This window comes from Rattus norvegicus, chromosome 1, assembly GCF_021556685.1.
Source record: "Rattus norvegicus strain SHRSP/BbbUtx chromosome 1, alternate assembly SHRSP_T2T, whole genome shotgun sequence".
NCBI lineage: Eukaryota > Metazoa > Chordata > Mammalia > Rodentia > Muridae > Rattus > Rattus norvegicus.
Window position 1 is genome coordinate 60,896,242 of NC_141534.1, and position 7,714 is coordinate 60,903,955.

A 7,714-nucleotide genomic window follows, 5' to 3' on the forward strand; every position below is an offset into this window, starting at 1 on the left:
AGAAAGCTTATGAGCTTTGCTGATGCATCCATTTGGCGTTTGGGGGATTCAAACTCAAGTCTCTGCCTAGTCCTGCAGCTTTGTCTCAGGTGTTTGATGATAACCTAGAGCCTTTCTGAGGACTTATGAGAACAGTGTCCTCTTGATGGGTCAGTTTAGAAACAGCTTTGTCTTTAAAAAAAGAAAACTATACCATCAGTTTGAGGCTAATCCTTCAGAATTCAAAGATAACGTGACACCCTGAGTGTAGACATGAGGACTTTAAAGCAGGATGCAGAGTAAGCATTCAAAACAGAGAACTATGGACAGCTAAACATCTTACAGGGTTTTATTTCTAACAGCCTAAAGTCTTTCCATAGCCCATAGAAGCCACAGTCTCAGAGTCCTTCCCAACCATGTTGACAGGTCCTATTGTGACCTCATGAGGAGCGATTGTGAGGCGGCCCAGCAAACACATATTTAGCTGTTGCCAGGCCTGGAATTCTTTGAGTGCTTTGAGAGGAGGTGTGGAGTGGAGCCCTCTGCGACTTGGTTGTATCTAGTGAGCTGTGTGTGGTTGTATCGAATTTTACTGTACTGTGTATATGTGTATGTATCAGTGTGTGTAAGAGAGTGTGTGTTGACAGATTGGCCTGTGTGTGAGTGCGTGTACACTTTTGCCTGTGTGTTTGTCAGTATATGTAGGAGTGTGTGAGTTTACAGGTTTGTATGTGTGTATGTGTTTGTATGTGTGTATGTCTTCTTGTGCGTATGTGTATCCCTGTGTGTATATGTGTATGTGTCTGACGTGTGTTTTTCCAGCTTTGCTTGTGTGTAAGTATGCGTGTTTTCTGTTAATCTGGGTGTTTGTAAGAGTTTGTGTGAGTATAAGTTCACTTCTGTGTATTTCTGTGTGTGTGCCTGTGTGTGTGCCTGTGCCTGTGTGAGTGCCCGTGTGTGTGTGTGTGTGCGTGTGTGTGTGTGTGTGTGTGTCTGTGTGTGCACGTGCCCATCCCCTTTTGCCCCTTGTATCTATATTACCTGCACCTCAGTGCAAGAGAGTGTAGAGGCCAGAAGTCACCCCGGCTGCTGTTCCTGAGGTAGGTTCTCAACCTTATTTTCAAGACAGGCTCTCTCACTGGCCTGCAGCTGCCCAAGTATATGGGCTGGCTGACCAGTCGCTCCCAGGCATTTGGTATGCCAACCCCATAATATCAGTTTAAAGGCCTATGGAGATGGCTGGCTGCCTATTTCTTGATTGATTGATTGATTTTTTGGATGACTTCAAGAGAAAGAATTAGGTCACATATTGCCACGCCACTGGCTATTTCCTTATTGGGGTTTTGTTTTTTGTTTTATTTATTTATTTATTTGTTATGGATTGCTGGTTTCATTTTTTAGTGGTTTTTATGTTATCACATGCTATATTACTGCTTTGATTATTTACGGTTCTGCAGTCGGATGATTCACTCTATCTCCATTGTCAATGTCCTGCGGTTTCATCCTTTTACATTATTCCTGTTTCTCTATTTATTGAGTACAAGCAATCATTGGCTTAGACTTGATACAAATTTGCCCTTTGTGACACTTTGACTCTTCGGCCTTTGTTTAAGGTTTACTATTCACTGATATTTAACTGCCTTATTCCTTGTGGTTGGTTAATTTTAATTTTCAGTATTTTGCTCTGGAGAGTTGTGGATTTTTGTGGATCACTAGGTCCTGAAATTCAATGGAGTTTTCCCTTAAGTGTTGGCTTTTTATATTTGTTTGTTTTGTCTTATACTAATTCTTTCTCCTCTCGTTTCTTTCATCTGTTTTTTTTTTCTTCAATGAACATCTATTCATAGTATTGACCATCTTTGGCCGCCCAATCCTATTGTAGTATGACGTTTTTTATTTTCATCATTGCATTTAGTATGTGTGTGCTCTTGGCTTTCTCTTTTGGGGTTGGTTATTTGGGTGGCTTTTACTTATGACTCTTCATATTTTCCCCTTAACTTTTTCATAATTTTGCTCTATTTTTCTAGTCTAGTTTTTACTTTGTCTTTGTTTGTTTTTTTCTTTTTCTTTTGTTTGTTTCTTTTAGGTACCACAAGTGTAATTTTAGCTCCTATATTGCTCCATCTTTTTCATTATTTGATTCCATTTTTATTATTTTTAGGTAGCATTAGTACTGATAAAATGCCTACAGAGACTGAGGAGGAGTTACCAACCCCTACACCCGAGCCCAGTATCTCTGAGGAGGGCAACTTCCATTCCCAATACCAAGTATTGGGGACAATTGGGCAAGGGGGCAACGCCAAAGTCCTCCTGGCCCACCACCGGCTCACAGGAACCCCGGTGGCTGTCAAAGTTCTGCGAAAGGACAAGCAGTGGTTCCAGCCAGCCATGATGGAAGCAAACATAATGAGAAAGATCAACCACCCCAACATAGTGTCTCTCATACAAGTTATTGAAAAGGAAACGAGAATATACCTCATAATGGAGCTGGTGGAAGGCCAAGAACTCTACCAGTACATCAGAGAGTCAGGGCACATAGAGGAGGATGAGGCCCGGCAAATATTTGAACAGATATTGTCAGCAGTGAGCTACTGCCATGGAAAGGGGATTGTTCACCGAGACCTCAAACTGGACAATATAATGATTGATAAAAACAAAAAGGTCAAAGTCATCGACTTTGGGCTTAGCACCCAATTTCAACCTGGAAAAATGCTAAACCACCACTGCGGCACGTACTCCTTTGGTTCCCCTGAACTCCTCCTTGGCCATCGGTATGACGGGCCGAAGAATGATATGTGGATTATAGGAGTGGTCTTGTACTGTATGGTAGTGGGAAAGCTCCCATTTGATTCAGTGATCATCCAAGAACTGCAAAGACAAGTAGTGGCAGGGGTATATCCTGCTCCCTGTGGGGTTTCAAAAGAACTGGAGGACCTCCTTAGTAAATTACTGAGGGTAAATCCCAACTTTAGACCAACAGCAAGAAAGGCGATGAAACACCCTTGGTTCAAAGAACACTGGAACGGATTGATAGGTCCCTATGAAGAAATGCTTCCCCTCACACCAGACCCGGCCATTTTGGATGCCATGAAAAGCATTGGATTCCAAGCCTCTGTAGTAAAACACTCTTTAAAACAAAGAAAATATAATGAGGAAATGGCAACTTATTTCTTTCTACAAAAGCAGGCTCTCCAGGGGGATGGCTGCACAGCCCAGGCACAGCAAGTGAGTCCCGTTGTAGCCCCATTTCCTAGCCTTGATCCTGCTGCTGCTTTTAGATTAGAACCAAAGAGGAGTGGAAGCCTCCCAGTCCTTGGCACCTTGCGGGTGTCATCCTCCCATGGTCATGTATCTCACTATGGCCAGAATGCTCATCCAAAAGGAGGCAAAAGATCCACTGTGGCTGGTCGTCTCAGGCCTCTACCGATGACACCTACACAGGACCACTATCACAAATGTGCCGTGAGTGTCCCATGCATTCAAACAACAAGCATCTTCACTGAGAAGAGTAGCAATAAGGAAATCAAAGAAGACAACCCACTCTCCCACAGAACCCCATTTGAGGATAGGCCCATCCCCAGCAGGGTCCGGCACAGAGGTTTTAAGGGGTGGACCAGGAATATAGCAAATGCCCTGATAAAGCTGTGTTGCTGCATGCCAAGGAGAAAGAAACCTCGCCTGGGGCAGAACAGAATCTCCCCCCAGAAATGAGCCACAGGGAGAGTCCAGAGAACAAGCAGCAGGCATAGCCCAGGTACCTTTGTGCTTTGTCCTTTTCAGTTTGCTCTATGCTGGTCCTACCTCTGTCTCTGGTTTCCATTTTCCCCACAATTCTTACCTTGTATCTGCTCTAAGTTCTTTATGAGGTTTCCCCAACACCAAGCTTTCTCCCTCTTCTTGATTTCTCCTCTTCCCAGCAGGGACCCAATAGGATTGATGAGTTCCACACTCTACAGAGTTTTCTAGTTGGCCCATCCCTTCAGATGGACTCCAGCTCCCCCTTAGGCCAATAGCTCCCACAGGGTGAGGACAAGAGGTTCATGGGCTCATGGACTCCTCCAGGGGCTACTGATCTTTTCACATGTGGTCATCAATCACAAGTGCTGCAGAACAGAGTCTTATGTTTTCAAATGTAACAACCCATTCCATTAAGCCTCAAAACTAATTAACAAGGTTTGTCATTGAATAAGTATCAACAACCTAGTTTGTGGGTTATAGTTGATGGTCACAATCCTGCATGCATGCATATTGATTTGCATACTGGTTTTTTTTGTTCCTAAGTCCTAGTGATCTATTGAATTTTATAGGTTGTAGTTCTAAATGGTTTCTTTCAAAGACCTCAACTGAGAAGTAGAAAAAAGAAGTTATAATATAGTAAGGCAAATCAAAGCCCCAAATGGTAAGCTAAGAATTCTACCTCACTGTCTTTTTTGCTTGGAATAAATTGTCTTGTCTATTTCACAGTGTCATCTGGAAATTCTTTCATGTCCTCAGTATAAACAGTAGGTGATTTCAGACACATGGCAATGGAAAAGACACCAGCAGAAACTACAGCAGCAACAGGAGTAGCAACAATAGCAGAAGCAGCAATAGGCACAGCAGCAGCAGGAGGAGGAGAACGAGGAGGGTAGGAGGAGGAGGAGGAGGAGGAGGAGGAGGAGGAGGAGGAAGATGAAGAGAGGAGGAAAAAGAAGAGGAGGAGGAGGAAGAGAAGGAAGAGGAGGAGAAAGAGGAGGATGAAGAGCAGGGGGAAGATTTTGATTCCCTGTCCCCGTGACAATTGCTGATGACTACTTCTGGACACAGATATCATGCTGAGAACTGTTTATCAAAATGATTTAACAGAATATTAATTTTCATAGAAGACATGTCAATGTTCCTGAGGGCATGCAGCCCTGGAAAAGAGAGCCAGATGGCAGAGGCAAGCAGTGTGGAATGTTCTTACTGAGGAAGACCTTCTCAAAGCTGATGATGTAATAGGTATGAAGGAGCATTTCATGGGAGTCACGGTCCCATGCCCCTGTGTCAGGGCACACAGAGCTCCTAGCCTTGCATCCTGCGTGAGAGGGGACCTGGAATATTCCCTGATCCCAACAGGGTCCTGGATTGCATGGTTCCCCCTCAGTCATGGTCCTCCCTGTGCCACATGGGGTACGCAGCTTCTACGGGCTGAATTTATATCAGTGATTAACTGGAGCTGGACCACAACCACACCACAGGCAAGCCCTGGGCACTGAGGACATTAAGAGCAACAGACAACATCTCCTCCACTGCTTCTGACTCTGCTCCACAAGGCAAGGCAGCTCCCACACAGCAGGCATCCAGCCTAACTCCCAGCAGGGAGAGTGTGAGATGTCTGTGGATGAGCCCACAGGGACTACAGGATTCTGTGGGAAGACATCTGGTAGCTTCTGGAGCAGCTGCAGCAGCCAGGACACATGAACTCCAGTGGAGGTGAGCTATAGGAACAGGTAGCTGATCTGAATCCCTGAGGGCAGGCTGGAATGGTCACTCAGGGCTATTAGAGTGAAGGCCAGCCAAGGGCATACAATGTGTCACTAACATTCTCAAAGTCTTGTCCAGGAAAAAACCACTGGCCTTGACCACCAAAGTTGAGTCCAGACTCATGGGCTACAGGATAGCAGATTGAACTGAGTCTGAATTCCCATGAGTATGACCTCTGGCTGCTCCCTAGGCTCAGTATAGATGAGCATGAGAAGGCACCTTTGCTGTGTTTGCAGGAGTAGCAGAGAGCTCGGAATACATGACCCACTCCTAACCCAGACTGGAGCCACTCTGGGGAGGAGATGGCATCATTTGAGAGATGGGCTTATGCGGGACACTGTGCTCTGGTTTGTGGCACATACAGCTCCTGTCTTTCTTGCTGACAGTTCAGATCCTGAGCTGGCCTCATTACGGACAGTCCCATGAGGAGTGGGTGTTTCATTCCTGCTTCCCAGTTAGGGCAGGAACAAGCCCAGACGCAGTGAGTAAGGACAGTGCTTCTGTCTTGACCCAGCTTCCTTGTCCTCCCCCATCCCCCAACTCATCAGGAGCCACCCAGAGACCTTCATAGGAGTGTGGGTCATGTTAATCGGAATGCACAGCTGGAGATTAAATTCTGGGTAAGGTCTCCATACAGCCCTGGTGGCTCCCACACCCTGCCTACCTAAGTTTTCCCAATTGGGTCCTCAGGGTCGTGGAGAATCTTCTACAGGCTGCCCTGAAGATACAGCCAGTTTCTTGGTAACATTGTGTTTAGCAGAGGTTCTCTGCTTCAGGCACAGAGCCTTCCAGTGAGAGGGTTTGCTGAGTAGCACACCAGGACCAGAAAAGTGTAGAGCCCTCCAGTAGTAGACATGAAGTACTGCAGGAGTTTATTTCCTGATTTCTTCACATCTACCTTGTTCTAAAGGCTTTTTGTCAGACACATAGGGACCTAAGAAACTTGAGTTTGCACCCCCATAGGGAACCCAGGACACTAAACCAGCAGCCCTGTTAAACGTCGGCAGAGGACAGTCTGGGCTCTGTGTTTATAGAATGGCTCTAGACTGGTATGAAGACTGATTGACCAGCCAGTCAAGGAGAGTTAGGGACAGTTAGAGACTTGGAGGAGAGCATGAGCGGCAGACACAGCAGACTCCAGGCCAACAGTGGAACCAGTTCATTTAATAGAGAAGCATATGCCCTCCCAAAAGGCTGTCAGCTTAAGGCACTGCACTGAAGACCTGACCCAATAACATGCCCAATTTACACATCACCCACCTGTGGCTTGTGGAGGGTCCTCAGGGTAGATCCTAAAGTCCATCATGGCTGAAAGGCAGAAGTTTGCACATCATTGCAATGTGGAGGCTACTCTCTGCTGATTGGACCCACACACTCTGTGAAAAAGTTTGCTTAAGTGAAAGTTGGCCCTCCTTGAACTCTGGTCTTCCAGGGTAGTGTGTGTTGACCACATGCAGAGCCATTCCTGAAAAACGTAAGAGCCAAAATTCAACAATAGGGAGAGAATCCTGTGCCAGATGGAATCCCTCAGGCCAGTGCGGATTCAGAGACATCCTATGCCATGGCATGGAGGCTCCCAAGAACTTCTAGGATCAATGTGAGCCACACCAGAGGCCACAGTCCATCCTGGGAGAACATTAAAGTATCTGGAATTATCAGGGACCCTAAGGTAGGTTCGTCAGGATATGGAGCTGATGCATGGTGGGATGCTTGGAGGATACAGCCTAAGGCAACGTAGAGGAAAGTGTGTTATAAGAGCTAAGACAGAGCAACCACACAGTCTGAGAACAAGTTTGCTTAAGTGAAATTTGGCCGTCCTTGAACTCTCTGTTCTTCCAGGGTAGGATGGCCTATCGGGCCCAGGACAGAGCGACTATGCCAGAATTACAATGGTCTGTAATAGAAATGGAGAAGGTGTCAGGATGGGACTTGGGCATTGGATGGAGCTCTATGACTGCAAAGCCTGCCTAGGCTCCCAGGACCCAGAGCTGGCTGCTGCAGGAAGTCCTAGATCACAACTCTGCCGTTCCTCTTCCCAGGTCTTGCTTTTAACTACTGGACCCAACACAAAGCCTCCCTTGCAGGCTTACCAGAGCATGAAAACGAAATGGCCACCTCCTGTAACAAGAAACACTTCTAGAAGAGGAAGGAGACATCAATACATTCACAAAACCTTCAACTCGAAATCTGTCTTGCCAATAAGTGTGCAGGGATAAAGGTAAAGCAGATA

The 7,714-nt window shown here is 46.0% G+C and overlaps 1 pseudogene across 1 annotated transcript; it reads left to right on the forward strand.

The window, feature by feature from the left end:
- Positions 1 to 487: 487 nt before the first annotated feature.
- Positions 488 to 5,433, forward strand: LOC148007064 (sperm motility kinase Y pseudogene; annotated as a pseudogene). The gene is made up of 3 exons (XR_015646150.1): positions 488 to 1,079; positions 2,141 to 3,733; positions 4,444 to 5,433. The product of XR_015646150.1 is annotated as a sperm motility kinase Y pseudogene (transcript).
- The last annotated feature ends 2,281 nt before the right edge of the window (positions 5,434 to 7,714 follow it).